At 44.2% G+C, this 14,689-nt stretch overlaps 1 long non-coding RNA gene across 2 annotated transcripts in view; it reads left to right on the forward strand.

Moving 5' to 3' along the window:
* The window catches only part of LOC109246829 (uncharacterized), a 45,532-nt gene extending 31,125 nt beyond the window's left edge, over positions 1-14,407 (forward strand). The window contains exons 3-4 of one of the 2 annotated variants that reach the window (XR_008417843.1): positions 13,101-13,164; positions 14,047-14,407. This is a non-coding gene — a long non-coding RNA (uncharacterized LOC109246829). The remainder of the gene's footprint in view (positions 1-13,100; positions 13,165-14,046) is intronic. The other variant, XR_008417842.1, reaches the window with a different exon arrangement.
* The last annotated feature ends 282 nt before the right edge of the window (positions 14,408-14,689 follow it).

Consider the following 14,689-nt stretch of genomic DNA (forward strand, 5'->3'; position numbering starts at 1 on the left):
AATTCTCCTGGGCTCCCTGTGACACCCCCTTCCATCCCCACTCAACCACACTTAAAAACAAATGTACAGAAAGTCTCCTATTGGCCCATGAAAACTCACTTTGAATCTCCCCAACTGCATTGCAGGGGGGTGATTTAGGCAGGGCCGGGAAAGTTTATCTTATTTACCCACTTCTTCCCCCTTCACCCTTCCTCACATCCTTCCCCCTTCCTCTCAGGAAAGTCTCCATCATCAGTCATTTATGCTTTGGAATTCATTTCAATGCCAGTGTTTCCTTTTTTCCAGAGATGATTATGTTTTCAGTCACATTTCTCAGTGTAGGCATCAACAGTCTGAGGAGGAGGGGAGTAAGAGGAGCAATAGGTCCTTCCTTGTATCACTGAAATAATGCAGTAGCAGCAACTCTCATTTCCTGAGTATCTACTATGTAGTTTACACTGTACTGGGCACTTTGCAAACATTATACCATTTAAATAATGAGTTCAGATTAAATGGTTTAATACATGTAAAGTGTTTAACCCAGTAGCTGGCACATAATAAATAATCTTTTAAGAGTAGCTATTATTTTTAAAAAAATAATAATCCTTGTAACAATCCAATGAGATAGGTATTATTCTATTTTATAGATGGATAAACAAAGGCAAATGACTTCTCAAACTCACTCAAATGATAGCTGCAAGGCTAAGATTTAAATCCAGGTATATCTAACTTAAAGATATGCTCTTCCCGTAACACCATTTAGATTTCAAACCACAAAAGCTTCTGCTTAACCTGCCTACCAGTAAGTCTGGCCAGAAACTTGTGTGCATGGGAAGTATGTCCTAAAAGTCTTCATTTTTAACAAGGCTTTATTTACCATGAGAAACTTTTCTGTTTTCTCACCCTCATCATTTTCCAGAGGAGCAGAGGTTATTTCTTCCACATGGTGCTCACAGCACCTTATGTCAGGGAAGTGACAGCCTGAGAAGACATGAAAGTCCCCAAAGTCCTGCAGTGTCAGAGTTGAGTGTCTACATAAGCCTTTTTGGTTTGCCTCTGTTCCCAAGCAGACCTGGGAAAGGAACACGTCTTGGTCTACTTTCTTCTAGGACAAATACCATGTCCAAGTGGCTAATGAATCTGTGATGATGCTAATCCATGCCTCCTCCTTCCATATATATCCCCAACCATTACATCCATGCACTCTGTCCACTTGACACAGCCCGCAAGGGAGGCAGATAGTGTGCATTTCCGGGAAAGTGGGTGTGTGACTTCCTGCCAGGGGAGGTCCCTACCACTTTTGTTAGCCCTCGGTGTTTATAGGGTCATCCCTGAATGAACTGAGTAGAGCAACCCTAAAATAACACTCTCTGCCTCCATGTCTGACCACCTCCCACACTGGAGCTGTTGGCTCACAAAGGCAAGGGCCTAAGTGTGCCTAGTGGCTGGAAAAACAATGCAGAGCCCAGTGCCCGTGTAAGACAACCTGCACATTTATGGTGCCTGCCCTTTCAGTCTCTTGGAAGGATATGTGTGCTAGGAGCAGCCTCTCTCAAGTGCTCCCCTGAGCATGTGCTGAATACAGGGATTCTTTATTCCTTGTGGAAAATGTTTTTGCTACATTATGATGCTTTACCTTTTATTTGAATGTTCTGTGCAGTAACCCCTTTCAACTGAATTAAAAATAAAATGCTCCCAAAAGATACTCCCCTCATACAGGTTACTTTGAGGCTCTAACATGAACCAGTCTGGGAGGCAAGCTGTGTAGTCCCTGCTGAGATCAACATTTTCTGGGTCCACTCTGTTAGGTACAGAGTGATGTCTCCCAGCAAGCTTTTGAGCCATTCTCCCACCATCCAGTTTGGTAGAAAAGTCCACACAATGTAAGGAAGTCGTTCCAAGTCCTCTCCCAGGTTTTGTTAATCAGATATTATGACTGATTAGACAGGGATCACCCATTCTGGTCCTTCTGCCTCTAAGTCATATAAGGATACATGGATTCCATAGTACTATCCTTAAAAGGATTTTCTTTCCTTGTGAAAGAACTGGTTTTCAAGGCTCTGCATTTCCCTTGTTCAGTTTTATCCATCAATATTTTTTCTGCCAAATTTCATTTCTGATCTAACTAGTGTTCAAAACTGGGTGGATACCAGTGATGAGTGAGGCCTTGAGAAGATCTGGTAGCTATGTCATTGCTGTGAAGGCTGCATTTCTGGTCTGCCATGTGAGAGTTTCCTTAGTAACTGGCTGGGAAATCGTGTGTGCTAGAACAGGACCCATCTGCAGCTCTTGCCCTCCAGAACTCTGACAGTATCAGGACTGTGGACAGCAGCAGGTTGCAGGTCCTGGGCGCAGAACCCAGATAAGGAGGGCAGGAGCAAGGCTGAGTGCACATTAGGAGATAGGCAAGGGATTAGGTCAGACCTGGAAAATGCCACTAGAAATCTGTCAACCAGCAAGGAGGGAAGGTCAGGATCCAGATCAGTGCAGAGTGACCAGTGGGGGAGTCTATCCAGGAAGACAGTATGTGAAAATCAGAAGGCAACCTGTCAAGAGTTAAGAGTTGAAAGCAAACCAGGAAAATAGTCAAAACACAACCAACTGACTTTTTACAAAAGTGTCAGTGTAACTCAATGGGAAAAGGATAATTTTTCTCAACAACTGGTGCAGAAACAAATTTTTAACCATATGTAAAAATGAACCTTGACCATTCCATAACAAAATTTGACCTGAAATTGATCTGCAAAGGCTAAAACTATAAAACTTTTAACAGAAAATATAGGAGAAAATCTTAGTGATCTTGAGTTTGCCAAAAATCACTTAAAAGGATTCAAAACATATGAACTCTAACAGTGTGGATATACTTAATGCAATTGAACCTGAAAGTAGTCAAAATGGTAACTTTATGTTATATATATTTTACCACAATAATGGGAAGGGGAGGGGGAGGGAGAAGTGAGGGAGAGGGAGATGGGAGGCAAAGGGAGAGAAACTTCCCTCCAGGCAATTGCCAGTGAAAAACACACCCACAAACTATAAAGAAAATTCAAAATTTAGAACTTCTGTACTTTAAAAGACACTGTTATAAAAATGAAAAGGTGAGACATGAAAAGTTGCAAAACGTTATCTGACAAAGGACATGTTCTAGATTATATAAAAGAAGTCTTACAACTCATAATAAGACAAACAACCCAATCTTTTTTTTTTAATGGGCAAAAAATTTGAACAGACAATTCACCATAGTAGATAGATGGCAAATAAGGACATGAAAAGATGCCTAACATGATTAGTCATTAGGGAAATGCAAATTAAAACTACAATGAAGGGTGCCTAGGTGGCTTAGTCTGTTAAGCATACAACTCTTGAGTTCAAGCCCTGCATTGGGCTTTGCACTGGGTGTAAAGCCTATTTAAAACACACACACACACACACACACACACACACACACACAATGAAAAACTATATGCCTATGAGAATGACTAAAATTAAAAAGACTAATTATACCAAATGTTGGCAAGAAAGAGTAGAAACTACTCTTGAGAAGAGTATTCCTCATATACTGCTGGCAGGGATGTGAAATAGCACAACCATTTTGGAAATGGCTTGATCATTTTTTGTAATATTAAACATACACCTACTATGTGATCTAGTCATTCCACACCTAGGTATTTACGCTAAGGAAATGGAAGCCTATGTCCACAAAAAGACTTGTACTTGATAGGCGCCTGGGAGGCTGAGTCTGAGCATCGACTACAGCTCAGGTCATGATCTCAGGGTTTGTGAGTTTGAGCCCTGTATCGAGCTCGCTGCTGGCAGCATGGAGCCTGCTTTGGGTCCTCTGTAGCCCTCTCTGTCTGCCCCTCCCTCCCCCACTCATGCTCTCTCTCTCTCAAAAATAAACATTTTTTTTAAAAAAGGACTTGTACTTGAATGCTCATAGTAGTTTTATTTGTAATAGCCAAAAACTGGAAATAATTCAAATGTCCATCAAGAGGTAAATGGATAAACAAATTTTAGTGCATCTATACAATGAAATACTGCTCAGCAGTAAAAAGGAATGAATTATTGTTGCATACAACAACATGGACGAACCTCAAAATAATTATGCTGAATGAAGACAGGCCAAAAAAAGACTACATGCTCTCTGTTCCCATATATAAAATTCTGGAAAATGCAAATTAATCTATAGGGACAGAAAGCAGATCATTGGTTGCCTAGGAGCAGGTAGCAGTGGAGGAAATGAGGGATGCACAAGGAAGCTTTGAGGAGTGATAGACTTGTTCATTATCTTGATTTCAGCAACAGTTTCATGGCTGTACACATATGTCAGAACTCATCAAATTGTATTCTTAAATATATATCAGTTATAATTCAACAAAGCCTTTTTTGGAAAAGGATAAGAAAAAAGGGAAAACCCACTCTGCCATCAATAGGCAATACCTGCTCATGGCAACAATGTGGGCTCTGGAGACTTCACCTGTTTGAACTCAGGCTCTGTATGACTTACTAGCTGGGTGACTTTGGCCAAATCATGTAATCACTCTAAGCCTTGCTTTCTTTATCTGTGCAATGAGGATAATAATAAACTACTTGGAATGGTAGCTAAGAATGGGAAATGTAGGCTATCGTGGTCATAATCATCATTTATAAAGGTGATGATTGAAATACTAGGCAGAAATAAGGGAGATCAGCATCCAGGTGGGTGGATGAAGGGGTGTAGGTGAGAAGTCATGAATTCAAGTTTGACTGTAATACCCAAAAGACCCACTGCCCCAAGGAATGGTGTTTTGAGGCAAACTTGTGACCAGCCTGAGCCCAGACCCCAGGTTTGGCTCCAGGGGAGAGACAGGTGGATAAACCTGGATGAAAATATGTGGATGGAAAATACACAGGTTGACAGACTACATAAGGACCGTTCCAGAAATTCCCAAGTTTCTAATCAACACCTTGCTGGTGCCACCTTAGACTCATTGGAAGATAAACTCTTCCCTGTCCCTCTCTCCCTGAAGGTTGTTTCCTGACTTAGCACAGGAGCCACCTTTCAGCCTTCCAGCGCTTTCCAGTCAACCACCCCTCAAGGCTTAACCACAGCTCACACCAGATCTGCATGCCACCTGAGAGAATCAGCACAGCCCCTCTTTCTGGTCTGAGCAATCAGAGCACTCACTCAGTTCCACCCAGAAAAATGGTGTCAGGGTAATGGCAATGCTACCAAAGGCTGACTACTCATGGCAAGGGCAGCAAAATCTGTAGAGAATAATGCAAAAGACAAAAAGAGAATAATGCAGAAATGCTGAACTGGTAGGGGCAGAGGATGGGGAGGGGAGATGGCTGGTCAGAAATTGAAGGAGACTTCTCTAGCAACCATTGCTGGGCCAGGTGAGCACAAACCCAAAAAAACAAAGATAGAATCAGCAGTCAGGGTTGTGGTGGATCCAGTTGGCCAGAAGCCTGGGTTCAGGCAATTTCATTCTCTGGGAGAGTTTCCTACAGGAACAGGAACAGGAAAGAAGTGAGAAAATGATCATTCAAATTAAAACAGGTGAGGCAGGCCAGTGCTTCAGTCTCTGAGGGGGCTTGTGCCAGAGTCAAGGGTGCTGCATGGTGGAAAGACATCTCAGCTAGAAAGAACCACAGCAAGGATAAGAGTTCTTAAGAATCCATGGTTCACAATCCAGCTCCGCTGCTATGCCACCTGTTTAGAGTGCATCACCTGGGTTTTGGATGGGTTCAGCCAGTGGGAGACATGGAAAGGATGGGAAAGCACGAAAGAAGAGAGATCAGGGTATTCCCTATTGCCTCTTGCTTGGAAGCCTGGTCCTGGCAGTGGCTGTGTCCCTCGGTGACTCTCGCTCTACCCCCAGGGGTTCAGTTCTCACCCATCTCTGGTCTCACTCTTTCCACTCCTTAATCTTTTAGATTTGTGGGTAGTCAGAGCTTCCTGCTGTTGCTCATCTTTGGGTGCCTCACCAGCTTTTGTTTGTCCCTGAATCCTGTCCTCAGCTCTCTAAATGAAACCCTTCATTTGAAGCAGATCCATCAGATCCTATTCCCTACCAGGACCTGCCTGATAAAGCCACTTGTTAGCTGCATAAAAAAAACAATGCAGTCAATCTCTGGGCTCCACTTTGTCATGGGGGTGGGTGGGAGCGGGTACTAGAAATTGTGAGTATTAGACAATATAATGCATACAGTTCCCACCCCACCCCACCCCCACACCCCACCATTATCCCAGGTGATGCTCCAGCCAAAGGCTGGCAAGACAAAGACTCATGGATTCTGTAGGTCTCCCTCTCCCTCTTCCCTGAGACTTTCTTTCTCTCAGATAAACCCTGCTTGTTCTGACTGAAGGAGAGAGGAAGAATATTCCTCTGGCTCCTCATCATGCAGGCCTGGGAAAGCAGGAAGGGCATTCTGCCAGCCCAGCACATCAACCTCCCCTCCCTCCAACCCCCACCCTACAAAGGTCAGCCTGCCCGGAATAAGGAAGTACCCGCAGCCGGGAAAGGTAAATCCAAATCCGAAAATACAGGAACTGAGTATTTCAACCAACATGGGCCTGCAGCGTCCTTGCAGAGCACTGTTTATGAAGCAATAAACCATTTAAATGACTCTGTTTTGGAACCCACAAAGTCTCCTTGAATGGCTTATAGGAAGATAACAGCTAATAAGAGTCTAGGACGACTGGAGGACTGGAGCATGAGGCTGGGGCATCTTTGCCTCAAAGCTGCAGGTTTCCTTTGGAGGAGGTGGAAACCTCTGTGAGAAGTAATAACCCCTGGAAAGATTGCCATGAGGTGTGTGCCCCTGAGGAAGACCCTAGGGTTCAGGCAGGGCAGCCTGAATCACGGATATTAAAGACCAGTTTTGTAAGGAAGAGTTATATGGAAAAGATACATAATTTTTTGTAGTGGGCAGGAAAGGGAGGGCTATAGTGGTGGTCAAAAGCATGGCATGGAGTCCTGAGTTTAAATCCAGGCTCTGCCATTTATTTGGTGTCTGACCTTGGCAAATGTCCTTACCCTCTCTGACTCAGTTCGGTCATCTGTAAGATGGGGATAACAGTAATAATATGCCTGTCTTATAGAGTTTGGGAGGGGATTAAATGAGGTCATATATGTTATGTGCTTAGCATGGGGCCTGGCATGGTAAATGTTCAAGAAATTAGCCATTATCAAGAATGTTACCACCACACTCATCTCTTTCCATCTAGCCATTCTTTTTCCCAGCTCCAAAGAGAACAAGGGTCCCTGGGGAATTAACAGTGATAACTGACACCAACTTCTGGGAGGGTGATATAGTAACAAATTCCAGACCCAGATCAACTCTCACAGCCCAGCAGAGTTTAGAGGCTGTTGGAGGGAAAGGGCAGAAGCTGGGAGAGCTGCATGGCTGGCAACAAGTGAACTGCATGCAAATGGTCGACGGAAGCATGCCAGAGGCTAGTGGTCTCCGCAGGGCAATGTCTTAGGTACTCTGACACAGGACTGCCAAAGCTGGACATGATTACACACCCCTTTGCAGAGGCATAATACTTGGGGGAGGGTCTCAGTTTTGAAAACACCATCATTTATAGGAAATACAATCAGTTGATGTTAGAAAGATGAGTAGCAAGAGACAGGATGGTTCCAAGGGAAGATCCAAGGCCATAGTCTACCTTGATAAATTTTCCAAGGTCTGGGGCTGTCCCTCATCAGGCTCCCAAACTTGATGTGATCAATAGGCTGAGGGTGGATTTATCTTTTAGGAATAGACTGACATCAACCAAAGTAATAAAACACTGATATATAGATTAGAATGCTAATTCTCTCTGTCTCTGCCTCTTTCTTTCTTCCTAATATTTAATGAATGCCTACTATGTGTCAGGCAGCTATAAATAAAGCAGTCTCCAATCTCATAGAGCATGCATTCTAGTTGGGAGATACATAAACATCTTTCAAGAGAATCAAAAGACAAGCCACAGACTGGAGAAAATATTTACAAAAGATCTATCTGAAAAGGAATGTTAAGCTAGGATATGCAAAAAATTGTTCAAACCCAACATTAAGGAACAAGCAACACAAAAACTGGGCACAAGATCTAAACAGATAGATACCTCACCACAGAAAATACAAATGGCAAAATAAGCATATGAGGAAATGCCCAACACCATGTGTCATGAGGGAATTTCAAATTAAAACAATGAGATTATACTCCACACCTATTAGAATGGCCAAATTCCAGAACACAACAACACTAAATGTTGGCAAGGATGTGGGGCAAAAGGAATTCTCATTCATTGCTGGTGAGAATGCAAAATGGTATAGCTATTTTGGAAGACAGATTGGCAGGGTTTTTTTTTAATTTTTTTTAATGTTTATTTATTTTTGAGACAGAGAGAGACAGAGCATGAATGAGGGAGGGTCAGAGAGAGAGGGAGACAAAGAATCCGAAGCAGGCTTCAGGCTCTGAGCTGTCAGCACAGAGCCCGATGCGGGGCTGAAACTCATGGACCTCTTATTCATAACTGCCCAAACTTAGGGGCAACCAAGATGTCCTTCAGCGGGTGAATGGATAGAAATAAACTGTGGTCCATCCATATAATGGAATATTATTCAGTAATAAAAAGTAATGAGCTATTAAGCCATGGAAAAACATGGAGGAAACTTCAATGTATATTATTCGGTACAAGAAGCCAATCTGAAAAGGCTCCATATTGTATGATTCTAACTACTTGACATTCTGGGAAGGGCAAAACTATGAAGACAGTAAAAAGATCAGTGGTTTCCAGGTGTTAGTGGGGAGAGAGGGATGAACAGCAGAGCACAGAGGATTTTGAGGGCACTGAAACTCTGCATGATACCATAATGGTGGGTACATGTCATTAGAAATTTGTCCTGACCCATAAAATGTACAACAAAAAGTAATGGCTCACACATACTGTGGACCTTGATTGGTGGTAGTGCATGGGTGGGGGGGGGGGGGGTGGAGGGCTTATGAGGGAACTCTGTACAGTCAGCTCCATTTTTCTAGAAACCTAAAGCTGCTCTAAAAGTCTATTAATTTTAAAAATCTACATAAATAATTAAAAGCAGAGAATGATAGGCACCATAAGAGATACTTAGGGTTAGGTGTGGGAACATGAGGAAGGGGGGGCACTTAGCCAAGTTAAAGCCATCTCCACAGAGCCAAGGTGAGGGGGCAGGGGAGGCATTCCAGGACAAGAGAACAGCAAGTGGGTGCAGTCCTGAGTAACGACCGCCCAGAAGACTGGGATCCCTGCCTCTGCAGGCCTGCACACCTTTTCCCTGCAGGTACACAGTACACAGGGGGATGACCTATGGTCAGAAGACTGCATGGCATGCAAGAAGCCAGAGCAAGGGAGGAAGTGATCCCGGGTAGCGAGCTGACAGAAGGCCTCAGTGGCCTCCTGCCAGTCCAGGCCTCACCCTGCCCAGGGCCGGGATGCTTTTGGATGGAGGCTGATCCCCAGAGGTAGTGCTGGAGAGTCTGCCCCATTGCCCCTGTCATCCATAAGTCCTTTCCGCAGGTTGGTTGATGCAATTCAGTTGGCTACTGTTAATCTTGCTTGGGCAAATTATTCAAATTGTTCAACCTCTCTGTATGTATTTACTCATCTACAAAACAGGGATAATAAAAGCTACTTTGCAGAGCTCAATGGTGAAGATGAAGAATCTGTGAGGTAGTGAAGCTATGTGAAGCCCCTCTCCCAAAAATAGTAGCTATTCAGGGGTGCCTGGGTGGCTCAGTCGGTTAAGCGTCCGACTTCGGCTCAGGTCACGATCTCGTGGTCCGTGAGTTCGAGCCCCGCGTCGGGCTCTGGGCTGATGATGGCCCAGAGCCTGGAGCCTGCTTCCGATTCTGTGTCTCCCTCTCTCTCTGACCCTCCCCCGTTCATGCTCTGCCTCTCTCTGTCTCAAAAATAAATAAACGTTAAAAAAATATTAAAAAAAAAATAGTAGCTGTTCAATAGATGGTTAATTTTAATTGCCGTTATTTGTATTGTTTTGATTATTCCTCACCAGCCTGTGAGCCTTGTCAATTCTTTAAGGGACAGAGGTAGAGCAGAGGAGTGGCCTATAAAGTGGTCTAGGGCACACAATCTGTGTAATCCCAGGCAAGTACTGTGAGAACCAGAGAGGAAATTCCAGGAGGAGAAAAAGCTTTTTAAATGACTTACTAAGGTGAACTGAGCACATGTGGAGCTGGCGGTGGTTTTACGAGTTCAAGAGAATGGGCAAGAGACAACTGAGATGAGTGAGGACAGGGAAATCAAGGGGTCTGGACATATGGGAGGTCTCCTATATTGAACTCCACACCTCCCAAAACACTGAGTTGCCCACCTTCTGACCCAAAGCACTGGCTATACGAGGAAGGAAGTTGCCTCTAGGAAGGGACCTCTGTTCCTAGAGCAGCCATGACCTTGATGAGCAAGACGAAATGACTCCATCTGTCCCAGAAACAGAGAGTGCAGACCAGAGGAGGGGAAGAACATTCTGTATTTTCTCCTTTATTCCCTTTCTTCCAGCCTTCCCATATTTGACAGCCTCCATTTTCTTACTAGTGGAGGGGAAAAAAGACACCTAAGATTTTTCTTGAATCTTGGCAACAGAGCTCAGACTTTTATTAGTGTGCAGTAAAAATGGCACTGACCTCAGTAACAAATAAATTAAATCCTGGTTGGCTTGGAGTTTAACATCTTGGCCTTTTTAAGTTCACTTACCAAGTGATTTACTTCCTTAGCTCCTTTAACCCAATATCCCCAGCAGCTGACCTTCCAATGGTTATCATTTATCTTGCCTCAGGGATACAGATCAAAGACAAAGCTGAAAATGGGTCTTAGAAATATTCATGAAGATTAGGGGCGCCTGGGTGGCTCAGTCCGCTCAGGTGATGATCTCATGGCTTGTGAGTTTAAGTCCTGCATCAGGCTCTGAACTGGCAGTGTGGAGCCTGCTTGGGATTCTCTCCCCCTTTCTCACTGCTGTTCCCCCTGCTTGCAAGCTCTCTCTCTCTCTTATGCTCTCTCTCTTTCAAAGTAAATAAACATTAAAAAAAGAAATATTGAGGATTGAATGTGTTTTAGACATGCATACCATGGAGGAGTGAGAGCTAGCTCCCTGTCTCTAGCTAAAAAAGAATTCACTTAAGGGATGGGCTATACAGAAGGAGATTTAAGTTGGGAAGTGGGGACCTGGGACCCAATTCCTGAACCTGTTCCTCATCAATAGAGTGACCTTGAGCAAGTCATTACTTCTCTGAGCCTAAGTTCCCTCTCTGTGAAACAGAGGTTGGAGGGCTGGCTCAGGACACCCAGCCAGCTTGCCATTTATTTACCATGTCACCAAATATTTGTTCAGGTCTTGTCCTTCCAATCTCCTCAATGCCTTCAGTAGTCTAAGGATACCTGTTTTGATCATTTCACCATAGATAGTAACTGTCTCAGAACTGTTCAGTCTCCTCATCTGCAGCAGGGGTGGAGTAATGACCTAAGGTTCAGTGATGCCTCTAGTTACTGGCTCAGGGCTCTGCAGAGCAGCTGGCGGTGATGTTCCTGGGAAATGAGCTGGAGGCTGCTACAGTTTGGCTATTTCCCTGAACAGCTGGTGTGGAGAGTAGAGAGAGCAGGACAACCTCTGAGACTCTGGCCAACTGCAGTATGTATTAAGGGCAACCCAGATGGCTGCTAGCCAACAACCCAGGCCTGTGTAATTTGCACACTGTAGTTTCTCCTTCTGAAGGTCTCTCTCTCCGGTATATAGTGACAGAAGTTTGTTTCATTCCCCTTCTGCACCTGCCCACCTGAGTGAGGCCTCAACTTGAGTCTCTATCTCCACATGGATCCTCATGAGTCTCTTCCTTCCCCAGGGCCAATCTGTGACCCCTCACACAGGCTCCAAGACGATCATGCTTTCTTGAGCAGGCTGTAGGGGAGGAGGTCTAAGGGAAGATCACACTCCCTTGCCCCACTGTGTTGCAAGTGTGGCTGTAGCTTCTTATTTTGCTAAAGCTGTAAGTTAATAAAACTGCTGAAAGCTGGGGATTGGCAAAAGAGAGTTACAATCACAGAATAAAGACAATTAAGTTGGGGGGTGCCTGCGTGGCACAGTTGGTTAAGCATCTGATTTGTCTTGATTTCAGCTCAGGTCATGATCTTGCAGTGGTTTGTGAGATCAAGCCCCACATTGGCCTCTGCACTGACAACGTGGAACCTGCTTGAGATTCTGTCTCTTCCTCTCTCTGCCCTCCTCTCTCTCTCTCAATCTCTGTCAAAATAAGTAAATAATCATTAAAAAAAAAAAAGTTGGAGGAGGCTGCCTATAAACTCTCCTAGAGCCCACTGACCCATGGCCTGGGTCCCCTGCCTGCCTTCTCCCTCCACAGCCTTCAGGCCTGCCATCTGACTACAGAGCTAACCTAACTCCCAGACAGGGGGGCCCTTGGCCAGACTCCCCTACCTGGAGTCCAGCCCCCACCTCTTTGTTTTTTCCCTAGAGAAGAGGAAAGCTCCTCCTCCACAAAGTGAACCCTAGAAGAATTTCTGCAGTGAGTGTGGTAGCTATGTCTGCCCATTGGAAAGACAGCCTTCTATATTAGTATGCACAGCCATTTATTTCTTCTTGTCTCCATTTGTCCATTCTAGAATCAGCTCTGAGTTTTTCTCTGCATAACCAAAAAGCCCAGTGTTTTTCCCAAAACAAAAAACGGTCTTTTCTGGTAGATAGATTTTCCTCTTCCTTTGCTAAACAGAAAATAGCTGAGGCTTTGGAATTACTGCATTCCCTGCTTCAAGCCCTCCAAGTTGCAGTGGTATCAGGGTCTGATAAAGAGAGCACCCCATCATATAAGTAATAATCAGACATGAATAACCATATTTGGACCAGTCATAGTTGAAGGCAGAAGGTGCCAGGCAGCCTTCAGAAGTAGGGCCTTCTGCAAATCAAGGTTTTAAACTAAGCACAGAATGGCCTTCGAGTCTGTAGCACATGGCTTCATCAGCCAGCAGGACCAAATTATCCCTGTGTTTACTTTTTTTTTAAAAAGGCACTGACCTATGAATAAATAGCACTTGACATTGAAAATTGCCACATTAAATACCCTGCTCCTCTCCCCGATTATAGCAGCCTCCGGAGCTCTTCCAAATTGTCACCTAGGATGAATATGACAGCAAACAATGCTTTAAAAGTAAGTAATCTGCTCTATAATTATTTTAGCGGCTGCAACTGCCAACCAGCAGGATCACTTATGAAAAAGGATGCAGTCGTTCCTTATTAAAAATGCATGAATATAGTCTCTTGATTGTGGAAATAATCAGCAGACTATCTAATGTAACAAGACTTAGCCACAGAAGAATTAATTAGGGTGAAATTGATTAAGGAAAAGAGGGTAAAAATCTATCTGTGATGATTCAGGCTCCGATTAAACTCAAGCATTAATTCTCACATTCTTTTCAAATTAAGAGCCTCATCTAAATGCTCTGCATTAATATTCCAGTGTACACCACCCTCCCTTAAAACCAAAGAGAAATGCAAGACATTTCTAATGAAAGCTAAAGATCATGTTCTTGTTGACTATAAAGCCTCTGTCTTAAGGATTTCAGGAGATTGGAGTTTTAATTATTATTTTAAATAAAGGGGCAAGGAGTTGGAGTGGGTGTAGTGAAATCCCCAAATTCATTCTGGTTTTGAACACTTAGCACTTCTGTCAGGAGATTTCTCAAAAACTAAAGGAAGCATGCAACACAAAAAATTATGTGGCAGCCTCCTGAATTCTCTTTGTTTTGCAGTGACCTGCTCTGGTACAGATAAGGGGAGCTTGAAGGGGTCATATGTATTCCATCCTTCACCCTGAGGCAGAGCTCTACCAAACCAGAGAGCCATCCATAATTATCTACCATCTCCTGAGAGGCCTGCGGGCGCTCCACAACTCCCTTGGTAACACAAGCAGCTAATATATTCCCAGCTCCAGAATATGTCCTTCCCCCTCCCCCTGCAGCCATTAAAGGACGCTAGTGAGGAGAAGCTTCCCGCATCACTGATTTTTCTCTTTTCATTTTTCCTCCCTTAGGAGCCAGCTCTGTGGTTCCCGGCTCTCCCCAGCCAAACTGTGCTTACGTTTCATAGGGTCACTGACCTTTCTTTCCTTGCTGCTCCAACAACTGCTATCTTTGCAGCTCTTCTTCCATCTGCTGCCTTGTTTTTTGTTCCATGGCCATTGTGGTTGAGTACGTCCTTTGTCTGAGCTAGGACAGACAACTCCTGGCTGAGAAGCATCCCAGAAGGCTCAGAGCCGTCCCTCTGGGCAGTATGCAACCACTCAACACCATCTGGGGGACCCACTAGCCAAGATGCTCTGAGGTAGGGCACTCAGGGTTGCCAGCCTTATCAGTGAAATATGGAAAGACAGAAATAAAGAAGCAATTTCAAGACCTTTGGCCTGAATATGATCTTCTTTTCTCTTTGCCACCCTAGAAGGTAATCATGGTCAGAGTGGGAGATAGAGTTGTTCAAGAGGCCTCCAAGCAGAATCTATTTCCACTTTGGGTAGTCTAGCCAGGTCTCCCTGAGGAGTTTGTCAAGCAGTGTGGCCTGGGAGAGGGCTTTCCAGACAGAGGGGATGGTGTAAGGGGATCTGGAAACAGCATGAATGTGGCAGGCTTCACTTTCCTGGGCCTACAAGGGAAATCTCATTTATATTTATTATAAAATAT

Source organism: Panthera pardus, unplaced genomic scaffold (genome assembly GCF_024362965.1).
Source record: "Panthera pardus isolate Hobbes unplaced genomic scaffold, ASM2436296v1 HiC_scaffold_25, whole genome shotgun sequence".
In the NCBI taxonomy this organism is placed as follows: Eukaryota; Metazoa; Chordata; class Mammalia; order Carnivora; family Felidae; genus Panthera; species Panthera pardus.